Raw genomic sequence first — 19,069 nt, 5'->3', positions numbered from 1 at the left:
AGTTTATAGCCAGTCAGCCTGCCTTAGTGTTACCACAAACAATACTGTTAGCTGTTTCTGCCAAAATTCTACCGCTGATATAGGTCATTCACTTGACTATGTTTTGAACGAATCTTGAAAACAAGCTTCCTTCCTTTCGGTGGTCCATGTGGCTTCTGTGATCTTCTATGTTTTAGCTTGTTAAAACACTTTTAAGTTCAGCTTAGCAGATTTTACATCCAGTTCCCGCCGGAAGCTGGTATTGGTTTCCTGGCTAAGGAATGATCAGAAGCACAAAACATTAGCAAGAGCTCACTGCAATACACTAAGTAAGAACCATATTCATAGTGAACATCTCCAAAGCAGACTTCCTCCAAGGATGAATTTTCTCTACTGTTGTCCTATAATTTCCTCAATTATTTGCTACATCCCTACTTTATCAGCCATGACATTAAGTCTTCACATCTGTTGTAATTAAGGAGGAGATTGAATGTCATATGGACCCTGGAGGACATATAGTGAGACTCACAAGCTGTTCTCTGAAGATCTTACTTTTCAATTCATTCGCTATTAAAAACACTGATACTCAAACATACAAACAAACATTCTATTAACACTTTTTTCTGAGCACTAGTAGACCTGTAGACCTGTACCAAAATATCAACTCAATCTTTTCTCCTTTTAGCCAGATGGTTTTGTTCAATTTCAGAATAAAGCCTAACTCCAGAGACTCCAGTGCAATGCAGGAGAAAATAATGGATAGAATTATTATTGAAGTGCCTGGTATCCCAGGTTTGGAATGCATAGAAAATTTGATAGAGAGGTCCAAGGAAAGGTCCCCAGATTGTTTCTTGGGCAGCAGAGGAGAGGGTGCCTGAACTGGCCTTTTCCCATAGCCACACTGATGAATATCTTGCATATCACCATAGAACCTTCATCTGGCGATGGATGGAGATAGAGACAGAGACCCACATTGGAGCACTGGACTTAGCTCCCTAGGTCCAAATGAGGAGCAGAAGGAGGGAGAACATGAGCAAGGAATTCAGGACCACGAGGGGTGCGTCCACACACTGAGACGATGGGACTGATCTAATGGGAGCTCACCAAGGCCAGCTGGACTGGGAGTGATAGAGCATGTGATCAAACTGGACACTCTGAATGTGGCTGTCAATGAGGGCTCTGTGAGTGACTACCAATCTTTGATGTAAGCAAATGTAGCTATAAATTTAAAAGTGAAATTTGAATTTGTTAGTCCACCATGCTGGGGAATACTTTGAGCAGACTGAATATACAATATATGGCAAACCTTACCTCACTGGTAACTCTGAACTAGGAAAATTTTACATTTTACATTTACTTTTTATATTTACTATGAATGTAGCAAGTCATAGCTATGTGTTTTATACTTTGTCTACACCATTTCGTTTCCAAAACACAAGACCAAAATTCCTGCTATACATCTGTGAAGTTACCTCATGACACTTGGTTTCATTCCTGTGTGGTGTACTTTAAGTCTTCAAGCATGCTCTTTCCTCTTCTTTAATTCTGTCATTAAGATGCCTATGGTGTGCTAAACATTGGTCAATAAGAGAGTCTCCAGCTAGATAAAACTCTGGCAATTTTTGCTCAAAAAGGATTATTCTAGTGTCCAGAAATGTCTATCATTCTATCATTTAGAAATTTAAATTGTGTTCTTATCTCTTATGACAAATAAGTGATAGTCTTTTAATTGTGTGCATATACCTGTGACGTTGATATTTCTGCAATGGAAAAAAAAATCAATCATTACACTAATGTTTACCTGTTCTATGAAAGAAAAAATGTGACATATGTCAAGATTTTAACAGTCATCAGTTAACTGCAGTTCATGAAATATTTTAATACATATTTACAAAAGTAGGAATCTTCTGTAATATAAAACAAAGAAGCTAAGAGAATTAACTAGAAAATGCAACCAATCAAATATTTGCAACGTAGAAAAATCTCTTTGTGGCCAAGGAAACCACATACTTAAGAAAAAGCATTAGTAAAATGTTGAGCCAATGAAAGCCAGATGGGCTTATGGTTGTACTGACCACTGTTGTATAACATAGAAACAGGAATGGAAGGGACATAGAATAGTCAAAGCATCCTTGAGAAGCACAGCGAAGTCAGGGAACAGAGTGGTATCTATTTCGAGAATGACTATGGCAATCAAAGCAGCATGGTGTTGGCATATGGCTGCTACTATGCTTGCTATTGCTGTAGCAACATAGCTGAGAAAAATGTCTGGATGTGGGAAGTGTTGGTTTCAGGAACCAAATGTTCATTGTCTCCATTGTTTCCGGGTCTAGAGTCAGCCAGAGACACATACCCCCAAAGAACTCCTAACTATTGCATTCAGAGAGCAGAGAGAAAGAGCAAGAGATGATTTTCTCTAACTGAACCCCATCTCCTAAAGCCTCCATCACCTACCAACAGCCACCCAGGAACAAACCCTAAACACACGCATCTTTGGGGCAGGGATATCTCAAATTTAAATTATAACAGTGAGTGGTTGGATAATGTATAGATGTCTTATAAAGCCTCACAAATCTTCATCAATTATTTTTGATGAAGAAACTCAATTAATGAAATAGAATCGAATCAGTAGTCTGTTCCCTAAAGGGTTTCCTAAAGGCACAGCCCTTTAGACACCAGCAGTCCAGGAGGCAAAAGCCCAAGAAATGCAAGTTAAATGCCTGTCTCAATAGAGAAGGAATTCAAGGTCAGTCTGGTCAATTTGAGTCATGTCAAAGTGAGTATGGCGCTTGCCTAGCATGAACAAGGCCTTTAGGTCAATCTCTTTCACCTTCTCAGCACAATAAAAGGAGAGGGAAAAGGAAGAGGGAAATGGAAAAGGAGAGGGAGGGAGGGAGGGAGGGAGAGAGAGAGAGAGAAAGAGAGAGAGAGAGAGAGAGAGAGAGAGAGAGAGAGAGAGAGAGAAGGCGAGAAGGCTCAGGGCTTAAGAGTGCTTGCCGCTCTTCCAAATGACACAGTTTAGTAGTCAGTACCCATGCTAGGTCAAAAGCTCACCTTTAACTCCAGCTTCAGAGGATCTGATAACCTCTTGGGACCTCTGCAGGTATGTGAGCTGTACACACGTGCATGTGTGTGTTTAAGCACACACAGACACACAGACACACACACGCACATACACTTCACATAAATAAAACATTTTAAAGAAAAGAAAAATAGATATTTCAGTAGATGCTACGGGAATAACCAGAAATTAAATAGAGAAAATGAAATTTGAATTTTACCTCTAATATATATGTGTGTGTGTGTGTGTTATTTTGAAATGGACTATACACACACACATATATATATATATATATATATATATATATATATATATATATATGTAAATAATCTTTGCTTTTTATGATTTGAGACAAAGTCTCATCTTGCATTCAGATGGTCTTGAACTTACTCCGTTCCCTGTGCTCCTTCCAGTTTATGGTAATCCTCCTGCCTCAGCCTCCCAAAGAGTAGAATTATAAGCATGTATTATCACATCCAGCTTTAAATAGAGAATTTCTTAAAAGAAAAAAAATACATAAACCATACAAGTAATACCTGGCAAACAAGATTTCATCCAAAGAAACACTTCAACATTTTGGCAGAAACTACTAAAAATGAACTGGTCTGAGCATGACCGAGGAAATACAGACATTATCTGACAAACTACTTGTACCCAGAATACATAAAGAAAAAAAAACTTGAAACTAGAAAGCCAAATAATTCAATTAAAAGAAGTTAGCAGAAGATTTTTAACTTTCAAAACTTGGTGGTATATGGTGTAAAACAGACCAAACAAACCAATGACAGTTTCTCATTAAGTCAAATACACCTTTTCCATATAACACAGTAATTCCATTGAGATAGTTATGCCATCTGTAGCGTAAAGGCTGGTCTCAGGGTCATCTCTGCTTGAGGTGATTTCTGAGCTATTTCCTTTCCCACTCAGATATCACAGGCCATGCTAGAGGGGGAGGGGAAGAGAGTTTGGGAAGAACAGAGAGGGAAGGGGCAGGCCCTGCGGCTCTGGTAGGCAGCACAGGGCTCAGTGTCTAACCACCCTTCTAAGCAGCATGGGTAGGAGGGGAGTACAACGGTGTCAAACAGGCTCACGGAGATCCTGAGAGGAGACAAAGGGACCTGCTGGGAGCACCCCCATCCACGGTGGCATGAGGTAATGTGTAGGAAACATTGAGAGAGAAGTAAAAGAATTTCATTCAAACGAAGCTAACTGCATCATCCTTAGAAGTTCAGGAGTTATGTGCTCACCTGACTAAGAGATGCTACATGTTTGTGAAAGCTGTCTCGCTTCTGCAGTACACAGCACTGTCAAATGGCTCTGCTGATCACTTACGATGTTTCTCAGAACCTCTGGCCAATGCGCTTTGCTGTGTTTGTAGGGTTATCTGTCTTAGCACCCTGTCTGGGCTGGTACCATGCACAATTCCAACTGCCTCCATTCAATCTAACCAGATGCAGCAAGTGGGGACAGCTCCTACTGGATGTCTATGCAGATGGATGCCTTACCCTCTCTAGTGTTTGTTCAAATATTTTTAAGAAAGACTTACTCTGAGTGCTCCCTAAAATTGCCAGCTCTGCTTTTCACCACCGTTAGTTCTCTTGATGCCCTTTGACAAGAGTTCTTTGCTAAAATGCATAGAGCACTTTTCACCTTCAAACCTGTCTCTCTATTTTGCCATTATCTTAACATCTGCCCACAAAAAGGAAACCAATAGCATTTGGCTTTGCTCATTTTCTGGACTGTATCCCACACATCTAGTCTGATGGCTACCATCTCACTACCGTGTTCAGCACATAGTAGATACTCATAATGGATCACTGCTTTAAGAAACCTACATTTTTTATATATTTATTTATAGTTTGATTTCTTATAATGCTAGGGACAAAGGGGCCTTGCTGCTGTACCATGCAAGTGCTCTCGCTGAGCTAATCCTCCACTTCCAGTGGCCCAAGTGGTCTTGTGCTACTCTAAGACACACGAGTCATCTGTTTCCAGCCTTGGTGTTTCAGTCCTTCTCCTGATTTACTTGCAGCTCCCATTTCGAGTTGGACTCTATTCTTAACCTTCTCTCTCTTCTGTCTCATGAATTCTCAAGAGAAAAATGATCCAGTTGGGTCTAATCACTCACGATCTGACCCGGACCATCTCCATGTGGCATGCTTCTAGACAAACCACGGGCCTCTTACATGTCTGCTGACGTGGACTCTGAGGGAACAAACTCACGAGCCTCAACAACAGTGAGTGTTCACAGCAGAAGGATCACAGGATAGGAACCATGATGCATTTACAACTCCAACACTCGGTGGCTACCTTTTGCTGCAGCAGGGGACCGAATGTGAAGTAGCATGGATCACCCTGCACAGTTGAAGCTGTCAGAAGGCTTCTCAGCTCCTCTGCAGTTTTGCAGCAATGTATTTTTTCTTTCTAAATGAGGTCAGTGGGAAAAAACTTATACTTGGGTTGTGCTTAAAACACTTGGTTTAATAAAATCATAATGTGCAAATGTATATGAATGTTAGCGGATGGCCTCAGGGCTCTGGCCCTCTGTCAGTTGGCTCTCAAAATCAGTTCTTTCGGGAACCCTTGAGAGAAATCACATCTCATGACAGGCTTGCTGGCAAGAAAAACAGCACAGAAGAGTCCAGGAGCTTAGAAAGAAACAGCAATCGTATTTAAATAAATGTGTTTATAGATTATATCCTGGAAGTGAGATTAAAAGGGGATGTGCATACCATGATGCTCTTGACTTCCATGAATTCATAAAAATTAAAGCAGAAAAGTAGAAGTTAATGTTGTAGAACGAACTAAGCATTGGCATTCTCGTGTAACTTCTGTCTTGAAGAAATGATGTAATGCTATTTGAGCCTTGCAACCTCTCTAGAACCCCATCCTCACATTTTGAAACAATGGGGTTGGAAGGGAGAACCCCTCAAGGCTCGCCAGCTTGGAGCCAGAGTCAAAATCACTTAGAAATTTAGATTCAAAGGGCTGGGACAAACATTGTACTCAACAGTCCCAAATATGTCACAGATCCACGACTTTTTATTGTTGTTGTTGTTGGGGCTTTTTTTGTTGTTTTTTTTTTTCAGAGTACATTTGGAAACCTCTGTATACATTTCAAAAGCATAAATCAGACAAAATTAAAGAATAAACAATTAGTATTTTCAAAGTGACACTTTCGCTCATTATCTGGCACTATTTGATGCCATGTGAACAACTTTAACCACTTGTGGATGGTGCTTTTTACTCCATTAAAATATTACATGTAGTCCTAGTTCACGGTCATCCTCCCTGGCCAGGGTCTTCGACAGCCCTGATGGTACAAGCTTCTGTTGGAGGGAGTGAGCCACTTGTTGATTTCCTGCCGTCCAGCTAGCTTAGACCCGAAGAAATCACACAGAAACGGTATTATTTAAACCACTGCTTGGTCCATTAGTTCTAGCTTCTTATTGGCGAACTCCTACATATTAATTTAACCCATTTCTATTAATCTGTGTATCACTATGCGGCTGTGGCTTCCGGGCAAGATTTCAACCGGCATCTGTCTCTGGCAGCTCCATGGCTTCTCTCTGACTCTGCCCTTATTTTTCCCAGCATTCAGCCTAGCTTTCTCTGCCTACCTAAGCTCTGCCTTGCTAGGTCCAGAGCAGTTTCTTTATTCATTAATGGTAATCATAGCAGAGAGGGGACTCCCACATCAAGCTTCCTGGGCTGCGATGAGAGAGCTGAGTCACAAAGTTCAGGACCCGTGATTAGGAAGCATCCTGTCACTTTAGAACAAAGCCTGGCCGTGTGTAAGCTTGAGCCCCAGTGCTTATACTCCATGGTTCTGCAAACTTTCTCCAGGGGCTGCTCTCCCACTACTTCCCCAAAACATACAGTGGTATATTGATTCTTCACTTGTAAAAATATCTGTTCTTTGCATATCCTGCATTGTGAGATGGAAGGCACTGTTAAAAAACTCACGACTCTTCTGAAAACACAACAGCGTCCTCAACCCTAAATAAACTATAGAATAAGAGAACTTAAACTTGGCAGCCCACTGTCTCCATCCATCCTTCGCCACATGGAAAACCTTTTCCATGAAGTGACAAGCCATAATGCCATATTCTGAAAGTTTATAGCAACAGTAACAACAAAAACAAATATAGCCTTGGTATGTGCCAAGTATTATTCAAAAAGTTTTACATGTATTTAATTAATGCATATATAGTCAGAGAGGAAAAAGAATCTCAGCAAATAGAAGGTTTTTACTATGATTTAAGTGCAGGAATATTTGCATTTCAGTCATTTACGCTTCAGACCAAAGATAACAATCTGCTTTCTCCTGGGTGAGTTCTCTTTTGTTGGATCGTGAATGCTACACTGTAGAATTAGACCATGAATCTGCTCCGAGCAGCAGCAAGGCACACTGGGAGCCCAGCTCGCATTTACAATATGCTCATCACATGTCGTGTTAAACAGAGGAACAGACAGCGAGCTTTCAGGCTTTTAGTAAGACTAATTATATATATTTAGCACGCTCTAGTACTCACTGAATGGATTTAACATAAAGAATGTGCTATTTGGCACAAAGTGAGAGATTAAAATATTCAGCATGAGTCAAAGGAATGGAGAAAGAAAACAGATCCTGAACTGCCTATAAAATGTAGTGAAAGAATAAGCAAGAAGCCAGAACCAAGCTAAAAGAACTTATCCAAGCTGCTCTTCAGAATAAAGTCGATTCATACTCTTGAGTCCCCCCTCAATTTTTTGGCTATGTAGCAGAATTGTATTTATGGCTGCTGCACTGGTTAATTGCATGTGTCAAATTGAGCAGGCTACAGGATAGCTAGGTAATGCATTAAATAACCAAGCTAAAACAGTTATTTAATGGTTATCAAAGTATTTCATGAGGGTGACCTGGAAGACTGTGTATCAGTTGAACTATAAAGCAAATGGCCCTTGCAAGGAGGCCAGACATCATCAAAGTCATAGCAGATCTGAATAGTATAGAAACAGCAACAGAAGGTGGGCTTCTGCCTAACTGTTTGACCTGTGACATCTCTCTTCTCTGCCCTCAGCAAGTGCGGGTCACCGGGCTTTTGAGACTCTAGCAGGCTCTTCAGCTGTCATATCCACACCCGTGTGCTTTTCTGGATCTTCAGCTCCAACATGCCACATTAGGGCCAGCAGAGCATTCTGAGTCACATAATCTAAACTTTATAGTAAGCCATTTCAAAAGATTATTCTAATTATTTGTATGTGTTGGGACATGTACCCATGTATGTGAGTGCCCACAGTGGCAAGAAGTGACAGATCCCCTGGAGCTGGTGCTGTAGGAAGTTACAAGCTACCCCTCACGAATGATAAGACCCAAACTCCAATCTTCTAAAAGTGCAGTCTCTCCGGTTCCAATGATAGGTTTATTCTCGATCATGATGCATCATGGCATACAAGTTAAGACAGTGGAGAGCTAGAAACAGCTGGTCAGGTCACATTCACAATAGAGGAGCAGAGCTGGAAGAAGGCACGCTGTAGCTCAGCTCTGTTTCTCCATTTAGACAGTTCAGGGTTTCAGACATGGAATGGTGACCCACAATGAGGAGAATCATAATGTAAACATGATAATCCTCCCCAAGGATAGCCAGAGGCCCTTCTCCTGGATGATTCTAGATTTTATCAAGTTGACAAATAAAACTAACGATCATGGGGTGTTAAAGGCGATCATTGCTATAGTTCAATGTAATTTGAAAGTTTCCTTTTGAGAGGGCTGTAGGAAGAGATGTGTAGGCCGTGATACAACCTACTAGCCTCAACCAGACATCGCTGGCTTTGGGGGTGGGGTTGTGGACAAGAGCCATGAACCAAAGGCAGGGATTGCTATTCCTTAGGTCTTCCTGGCTGAACACAGCCTTGGGGACTCTGTCTGGTCTCCAGAATGGTGAGATAATCGCACAGTGAGTGACTTTAGGTCGCTAAGTTAATCATCATCCGCTTGTGCAGCTGTGAGAGACAGGAGCAGTGGAGTTCTCAGGACCTGGAATGATACTCACTGCTGACTTGCCCAAGTTCAGCTGATGCTAACGGCGCAGCCTGCTAAGTTCAGACTCATACAAGCCAAGTTTCATTGCTATGGTTAGGATATGGTCTGTGAGTCCTTCACGGATTCCTGTGATAGGAACTTGACTTCCAGTGTGGTGATGCTGAGCAGTTGTAAAATCTTATTTAAGAAGTACGGGGTGACTGGTGCGTTGGGAATATTGCTCTCTGAGGGGGTTAGTGCTGTGTGCATGCGGTAAGTTGGCTTTGAAGAAAGCAGTTGGGATAGCGCAGCAGGAAGGCTCCCCCTTCCGTCGAGCATGTTCTCTATTTCTAGCATGTGATCTCTTCCACGTACTTTCCTGAGATACCCTTAGACTGTCCCCAGAGAACAAGCTGAGAGGGCCACCCAATGGCTGGATTTCAGCTGCTAAAATTGTGAACTTAATAAACAGTTTAAGGAAGCAACCATCCTCCAAAATGTTGTCACATAAATGGAAAATGGCTTAATATTTACGTTCAAGATAGGATATTTCCACGAGCACAGCAAGTCTCCTCATGCGCATGTCCAGGTATCTTCAGGATATCATCTTAAGATCAACATATAAGCCCCGATCTATTACTCCCTAACCACAGTTTTCATAGTTGACCGTGCACACATTTGGAAGATAAATTAAGATCATTACATAGGGAATATAGAGAAAACACTGTAGTTATTTTCGTTTTGTATTCTCTGTAATATGTTCCCTAACTTTTCAAATGAATTTAGTCCTCCTGCCACATTTTGTGTTCTCCCCGTAGAGCATTTGTCTTCGATTCGCAGCACATCTGTTTCCCCTGCTTTAACCACCTGAGCCGTCAATATCCTGAATCCATAGAGATGCTTGGTCTACTTCCTTATGGAAGGCTTTTCTAAAACAATTCCCAATTCAATATGAGTTCTCCACTTACTTGTGTTTCCACTATGCCCTAACCATGCTACCTAAATAAGACTGGTATGATAGCTCAGTGGAAGATTTATGCCAAATAATTATGAGACACTGGATTCTATCTTCAGTGCGCTCACGCAAGCACACACCCACACACACACACACACACACACACACACACACACACACACACACACAATTATTGCAAGAACTACATCTGGTGGCACAAGTCTATAACGCGAGATACATAACAATTTGAAGCAGGAGGACCTCACAATAAGAGATATTCATAAGTCTCGCCAAAATAATATATAAAAGAGAACAGACCAAATGCAGCTAGTGATGGAGTACCTGCCTTGCTTGTGTGGCACTATAGTCAATTCCCAGATAATTGCATGCAATTATAAATTTTAGGCCACAATGTAGAGTTCTTAACTTAAATCTCTTTGTGACCAGGAAGGCCATAAATGAATGAGAGGCTACATTAATTTAATCTGGAATCATAGGTGTTGTAAAATGACGTGAGGTGGACCTTGGTGGGCCAAGAGGCCACGCGACCGGTGAGGAGCAGACATGCCATGCAAGTACAGCTTATGTGGGAGTTTTATTGAGATAAAGGGGGTGGGGGAGGAAAGAGAAAATGAGAGATACAGAGAGAAAGAGGAAGAGGAAGAAAAGGCAGCCCATCTCTTCCGAAAATCGGGGGGCAGAAGAGAGTGGGAATGGGCAGAGCGTGTCTTTAAAGGGACCTTTTATATTTGCATACAGACTACTTAGCGACATAGCAGTCATAGGACCCTAGGCTGACCAAGGTACTGCCTGGGTTTTTCCTACCAAGTGACAGGAGCCAGCATAATGCCTGGATCCTAACAGTAGGGCCATTGCTAACTAGAAACTAGAAAACACTACATATCTATTTACTTAATGAGTTATGAGAGTATCTGCTTTACGTGTGAGTCATTGAAGTTGGTATGTATTCTTCAAAATGGAAAAGGACAAGCACTGGTGACCAGACTAAACGAAAAGAAGTCAGTAGGTCACAACCTCCTAGTTCAGCCCAAGTATAGCAATCCGCTCTACTGTGTACAACGTGAAGTGAATTTCCAAGTCAAGTCTGAGGACATAGGAAAGACGCAACCTTACCTGATTAACAATTCTGTTTTATTTCCTTAGAGAGAGTCAAGCAATGAAGCATGATTAATAAAAACACAGGGTCAGAAACTGGGGTTCAACCTGAAGATCCAAAAAGCAAAAACAGCCAGCCACTGACTCTTACCTCAACCTCAGTCTGAAATGGTGATCCTGCCTCCTGTAATCTCAGAATGAAAATGAGACTGTCTGAGAGCTGTCTCCTCCCATTTTACAATCTTCTCTAGGGCTGGAATTAAAGAGATGCACCACCAGGTTTCTATGGTAACTAGTGTGGCTCCTGGGATTAAAGGTGTGTGTTATCATAGCCTGGTCTGTAAGGCTGACTAGTGAGACTGTTTTACTCTCAGATCTTCAGGCAGCCTTTATTTATTAAAATACAATTGAAATGCTACTTCAAAGAACTGATGTGATATCTCATAAATGCTATATTATTCTGTTTGGGATCTCATAACAGATAATTCTTGGGAAGAGGCAAGCTTAAATTTGTGGTTTTAGAGTATCTACAACATGTTCACATTTTATTGCTGTTGTTGTTTTGTTTTTCAAGACAGGGCTTCTCTGTATTTTTTGAGCCTGCCCTGGCACTTCCTCTGTAGACCAGGCTGGTCTTGAACTTATGGAGTTCCACCTGCCTCTGCCTCTGAAGTGCTGGAATTAAAGATGTGTGCCACTACTTTTATAGGCAACCATTGCACATTATGTGTTTAATTGGGATTAAATTTTGTAGTGATAGGAGTGGCGGGCTGTGTTCCTGCCCCCCGGCTCATGGCTAGCTTTACTCAAATTATTTACATGGAAACTATATTCTTTTAAACACTGCCTGGCCCATTATATCTAGCCTCTTACTGGCTTACTTTCACATCTTAGTTAACCCATTCCTAATAATCTGTATATCACCGCGAGGTCATGGCTTACCGGGAAGATTCTAACCCACATCCATCTCGGAGAGGAGAGCCATGGCGTCTGCCTCATTGCCTTCTTCCCAGCATTCTGTTCTGTCTACTCCACCTATCTAAATCCTGCCCTATCAAAAAGCCAAGGCAGTTTCTTTATTAACCAATGAAAGTAACACATAGGCATAAGACCCACCTACATCAAAATTTATAACACATTGACAGTTATACTGTACTTAAATGCTCACAAAATCTCCTACTAGATTTAATTATTTTGATAGCATTTTCTTTTTCTATATTTTTGTAAGGGGGTCTCACTTCAAACTATATTATATGAAACACAAACTAAGAAATAACACAATGCACTCATACACACATACCCAAACACAGAGACACATATAAACATATAATTCAAAATGATAATCATAAATCTTTTTAAAAAAAATAAAATATACAAGCTAAATGATTAAGTAATGGCATTGTCCAAGTGTTGTTTTGAAGAAGTCTAGTCTCAGAACTTTCCAGGGGAACGCAGAGTTCTGGAAGATTCTTCAGTCTCTAAGAAGATAAACTAAATGACCTGTGTTGGAATTTTAGATAGGGGACATATACTGTGTTTGGTTTTTGTTGTTGTTGTTGTTGCTGTTTTTGAGGTAGGATTTCTCTGTAGCTTGGAGTCTGTCCTGTAGACCAGGCTGGCCTCCAACTCAGAGTGCTGGGATTAAAGGCATGAGCCACCACCACCTGGTGGGGACATATACTATGAATAATTTACTTTGTCTACACAGTGCAGAGTTTGATAGTATAGACTCAGAAGTCAGTGGCCAAGTCCAAAGTCACATAATCACTTAATCCTCAGATTCGCCTATAAAATAGGAATACTGACATCTGATGAGCTATTTAAAAGATCAAGCATGGTAATTTGCAAAGTAGTTAGCAGTTTTTTTGATCCAGGGCGGGGCTCGATAAATGATAGCATATATTAAATGAAATTATCAAGAAATTAGACAACAATTATTTTTGGCTGTAGGGTTTGCTTCTCACCAGTCTTTATATAGATTTGGAAAGCTTCAGCATCTCTGATGAGTGAGTGATGTTCTGTGGACGCCTCATCAGCAGTCTTGGTAGCTGTAGTGCAATTACTATGCACTCAAGCCTCTGCATGCTAATTACCGACTTCACTGACCTTTCAAATTTGTACTCAAGCATGCCGAGTAGAATATGCTATGTGCAGTCTCCAGTTTGGTAATTATAAATAATTAAATCTCATTAAACCCTAATTATGTCTAGTGAAACAAACCCGTCATCTCCTTGGCGTGTGGATGCTCATGCAGTCTCAGGATAAGAAAATGGAAAAAAGCAGCAGATCCCACTCATTTAAAGCACGTCGCTAACAGTAACACATGAATGCTTTGGCTTTTGAGGGACTTCACTTCCTCCCCTACGTAACCTAGGGAAGAAATACCTCAAGCCGAGATTTCTCTTAGGATCCAAAGTCTGTTCTTAAGACCAGTTTTTGCCGTTCCCAGCTTAGTTTAGGGAAAGCAGCGGGTTTTCATCCTTAGCGGTGGCAGAGACCTTCAAATGGGAGGCTGGTGCCATCAACCGCCAAGCAGCAGAGGTGTGTGAGGGGGAAGTGACAGGCTGAGGAAACTCTTGCTCTTGCTCCATTGACTAGAGTCGTTGACTCCTCTCAGACTCTAAAATATTTAAAATGATCATCATATTTAGGAAATGTTGAATCTAAAGATCACAAAAGGAGGACTTTCCAACCAGTGTCCTTTGCGAGTTCCTGGAAACCAGGCTATTTCATATTCTTGCTGCACCAAGGCTGTGGTGGCTGAGTACGAATTGCATCTGCCTGTCCCTCAGTTGTTTACCACCTTGTCCTCCAGTTTGCTCTGTAGTATCGATCAGCGTGTGTTGCCCTTACTTTGGCCTGGTGGAGAAACATATCTCTGATTCCTACCACTGAGGAAGGAAGGAAAGCCAGACGGCCTTTGCTTCCTCTGCTTTCTTGGTTCACCCATTTGCCATGCTTGCCATCTTACTTGAGCAGCCACAATTGCTCGGTCTACTCGCCGTCATCTGGACAGCCCCACAGCAAACACTGTTTTTTTTTTCTTTTATTAAATTATAAAAGTTTCCATTTCCGCCCCTCCTCCCAACACCCTCCCACTCCTCCCACTCCCTCTCCTCCTCCCTCTCCATCCCCTAGAGCAGTCAGGGTTTCCTGCCCTGTGGGAAGTTCAAGTTCCTCCCCCCCTCCCTCCAGGTCCAGGGAAGGTGAGTGTCCAAACAGACTGGATCCCCAAAATCCAGTATATGCAGAGGAAGCAAGTCCCAGTGTCATTGTCAATGGCTTTTCAGAAAGGCTCCGGGCCAGCCACATTCAGAGAATCTGGTTGGATCACGTTCTCGTTCAGTCCCAGTCCAACAGGCCTTGGTGAACTCTCATTATATCAGTCCCCTTGTATCAGTGGGTGCTCGCATCCCTCGCAGTCCTGATTACCTTTTTTATTTTCTTCATCCTTCTGCTCCTCATTTGGACTGTGGAGTGCTCAGTCCGGTGCTCCAATATGGGTCTCCGTCTGTATCGCCATCCAACGTCGGATGAAGGTTTCCTCTGCCCTTGCCTTCTTTGCTCACGTTCTCTTTCCTTCTGCCTCTCATTTGGACCTAGGGAGCTAGGTCCAGTGTTCCAACGTGGGTCTCCACCTCTATCTCCATCCATCGCCAGATGAGGGTTCTTTGACTCTTGTCTATTTCCTACCTCCTGGCGGATAGCTAAATAATCTTCATCAGGTTCGTCTTCTTATTTAGCTTCTCTAGGATCACGAATAATAGGCTCAAAGACCTTTAATTATGGTTAGAATCCACTTATGAGTGAATACATACCGTGTTCCTCTTTTTGGGTCTGGCTTACCTCACTCAGTAAAGCGTTTTCTATTTCCATCCATTTGCATGCAAAATTCAAGATGTCATTGTTTTTTACCGCTGAGTAAAACTCTAATGTGTATATGTTCCCTTCAACAGACAAAGGTCTGATCTCCAAAATATACAAAGAACTCAAGAAACTAGACACTAAAACTCTAATTAACCCAATTAAAAAATGGGGTACTGAACTGAACAGAGAATTCACAACAGATGAACTTCGAATGGCTAAAAAGCACTTAAGGTCATGCTCAACCTCCTTAGCGATCAGGGAAATGCAAATCAAAACAACTTTGAGATATCATCTTACACCTGTCAGAATAGCCAAACTCAAAAACACCAATGATAGCCTATGCTGGAGAGGATGTGGAATGAGGGGAACACTCATCCATTGTTGGTGGGAATGCAAACTCGTGCAGCCACTGTGGAAATCAGTGTGGCGGTTTCTCAGGAAACTGGGAGTCAACCTCCCTCAGGACCCAGCAATTCCACTCTTGGGGATATACCCTAGAGATTCCCTAACATACTACAAAAGCATTTGTTCTACTATGTTCATAGCAGCACTATTTGTAATAGCCAGAACCTGGAAACAGCCTAGGTGCCCCTCAGTAGAAGAATGGTTAAAAAAGGTGTAGAACAGCAAACACTGTTTTTCTAAGCTGGACATGATGGGATGTGCTTGTAATCCTGGGGCTCGCAAAGTTAAGGCAGGAGGACCACAGATTCAAGTGGAGCCTAGTCTACACAGGAGACGATGTCTCAAGTTTTCCTGCTTTGTCATTTCAGCAATACTGATTTTGATGCGGGTTCTTTGGCTCTTCTGGCCTTCACGAAAGGAAGGATCTAGGTCCTAGAAATTAAACCAGCACAGCTACCCTGAGAAAGTGACTTCTGGGTCCCTTTTTCAGACTCCAAAAATAAGGAAACTCGTGCAAGGAGTGAACAGAGACAACACAGAGTTACTGAGGAAAAGTGAGAAAGAAATCCTGGCAGGAAGATTACTGAGCCATCTTGTGAGATGAGATTTTGCGGATCCTGAAGTGGAGTTGGATGAAGGCTGAGGTAGTCTTCATTGAGACTGGTCATTTTTGAGTGCACTGAGGGCCCAGTCCACATGCTTTATGCATATTATCTTGTCTCAAGCAGGGAGTTCCTTGTTCATTCAGGGAGGAATCATGCATGCTTCTTGACTAGCTCTTGATGCACCATACTTCCTACCCTTACCGACAAAGGGGAGTTTAACTTCTGTGTTTGAGCAAATTTTACTCTTACTTGTCTTATTCACACGCTTTCAGGAATATGACCATATTTTTCTCTCCTTTGAAGAGCATTTATTTTAATAAAGGGTAAGGTATAAGTTGTAGGATATTTGTACACTGTGTGGAGATGTATGGCTGTGATTGGTGTAATAAAAAGCTGAACAGTTAATGGCTAGATAGGTGGGACTTCTGGACAGAGAGAGGAAGCCAGAGGAATGAGTCTAGGAACCTGAGAGAGGCCAACTGAGCAGAACAAGTTAGACATACAGGACAGAGGAAATGTCACAGAGCCATGTGAAAGAACATAGATTAATATAAACAGGTTAATTAAGTTATAAGAGCTAATTAGAAAAAAGGCTAAGCTAAGGCTTTCATAATTAATAAGTCTCCATGTCATTATTTGCAGGCTAGTGATCCAAAGATAGTACGACAAAAAAGCTTGCTACAGATAGAAATGTGACTATGTATTTATCATAATTTATGTGATAAAAGTAATATTTAAAATAGAAACCAATAAATTAGGTACTGTAACATGAGGGCCAGCTTGTTGGGGTTTCTGTCCCTCCCGGCACCCCAACAAGTCGGCAAGTCCCAAAGAAAATCATACACAGGACTCCATAAGATTATAAACTGATTGGCCTATTAGGTCAGGCTTCTTATTAGTCCTTGTAACTTATATTAATCCATTATCATTATCTATGTTAGCCATAATGGCTCAGTACCTTTTCCAGCAGGGGCAGCTTACATGTTGCTTCTTCAGTGGTCTGTGCAGGAGTGGCAGGGGAAGCTTCCTGCTTCCCAGAATTCTCCTGTTCTCATTGCATCATCTCTACTTCCTGTATGGTATTCCCACCTATACTTCCTGCCTGGCCAATCAGTGTTTTATTAAAATACATGATTGACAGAATACAGATAATTCTCCCATACCAATGTACAATAAAATATAAGCAATAATTTCATATATAAATGTTCTGAAAGGTATAAGGAATATCTACATATGGGAAGCAATGAGACTTTTATTTATGAATAAAAGACACTAACACAAATGATAATTATTCCAAAGCTGTCTAAAAAGTCAATAAAATCATGAAAGAAGAGTAGGGTGTTCTAAAGTCGATCTATAGAGGGTCCAGCTTTCTGCAGGTCAGAGAGTCTGGGAACAAGATGTGAGTCGGTGAGAAAAATACACAAGCTACTTTTCTGGGGAAAAGAAGCTTCTTCATTTTATTCTTTCTTTGGCTTGTCCTACTCTATTCTTTTCTATTCTGTTCTTTCCCCCTGAAGACTCCATTCTCTCTCTTTCCTGATGAGTTCCTTCTCCACAACTTCATGTTGTCTTCCGTCTATTTTTGTTATTTTATTCCCTTACAGTTTATATACCCCAGCAAAATCTTTCAAGCAACATAAAAATTACAATGTGGTTACATTCTACTTTTTAAGTGAACGATTACAATGAATACAAGTAAAACAACAACACATTTCTTACGTCCCTAACATGCTCAAACATTTTACATATTATGGGTGAAAACAAATTATCCCCAAGAATCCATATACAGTTAAACATTTATCTTTTAGATATTTCTTTAATCAGGAATCTTTTAGTCGTAACTGTTTTCATAGGCAGTAGTGTGTATAATTGCCAGAAAAATAGGCTACCGGCTTCACTTTTCATATTTTAGAGTCCAGTCTAATTATTTTAAATGACCATTCTGTTCTTTGTTTTCTAGTTACCTGAAGCCCATTTTTCAAAGCTTTACTTTACATGTGATACACACTAAAACTCATGAACACATTTCCCAATATCAAAAAGAACTTGAACCAACTCCTGGAACTCAATTGTTTTCCTTAATCATCAACCTAAACCATAGTCTGTATGACTCCTCAAGAATCCTAGCTAGATGACACTTCCTTGTTCCTATTTTTATCCTCTGCAGCCCATTCTTTATCTGGGTGGGGACAACACTATTATATTCTGCCTTTCCTTATATTAATTTTTCCACTACACTAACCTCTATCATAATCCCTTACTATATTTGCTAAAAACCCTTAATCATCAAAATTCTTCTTAAACTAACACTATTGTATAAAATCATTATTTCATTTAAATAGCTTAAGAGGAAATCACCTTCATAATAATCCAGAAGTTAAAAAAAATGCCCAGTAGACTGTGATATTTCCATAAGATAACCACACTACACTAAAGGCAATGGGGATTCCCCCACACCCATTCACACCGTGTCAGTGCCAGAGAACAATGGTAACAGCATAGATGTAGAGGCACAGTTGCGGCAAAATACATTCTGGAGCTGAAGCCCTCGGGGTCTTGCCTATCAGAGATTCATCCATCAGAGCCTGGCTTCCTGATGGGCTGGACTCCTGAAGCTCACTTGCTGCTCCTCTGATATGGTCACTGATATTAATCCTTAGATTCATGAATAATGCCAAGATGGTCGAGTTTTTCATGAGTTTCTTCAAGAAGAAAAATTACAAGAGCCTGCCTTGAAGTTTCATAACTTTAATGATAGCATACCAAGTCAAGAATGAAGAAACAGTCAGACACCTACACATGCACTGCTATAATCCATAGTGTGTTTTTTATTAATTGACCTCTTTTGTGGTTTGAAGGCCTTATACAAGACATGCCTGCATCATACCACTAACTTACATGTGCATCCAGCCTCCACACATGTTCTTTAAATGTTATATTCAACTATAATAAGCCAGGATATATTTTTTAGAAAGTACCTCATTCCAGATCTAATATAATTAAGTTTAAAATACTATAAAAATATTTTTATTCATTTCTAGAGGCAAGGTAAAATGTAAAGTGACTCCCACTAA

The sequence above is a fragment of the Myodes glareolus genome, chromosome 15, assembly GCF_982192425.1.
Source record: "Myodes glareolus chromosome 15, mMyoGla1.1, whole genome shotgun sequence".
Taxonomy (NCBI): domain Eukaryota; kingdom Metazoa; phylum Chordata; class Mammalia; order Rodentia; family Cricetidae; genus Myodes; species Myodes glareolus.
The sequence above is the reverse complement of the archived record's forward strand: the minus strand, read 5'-3'. Positions refer to the sequence as shown.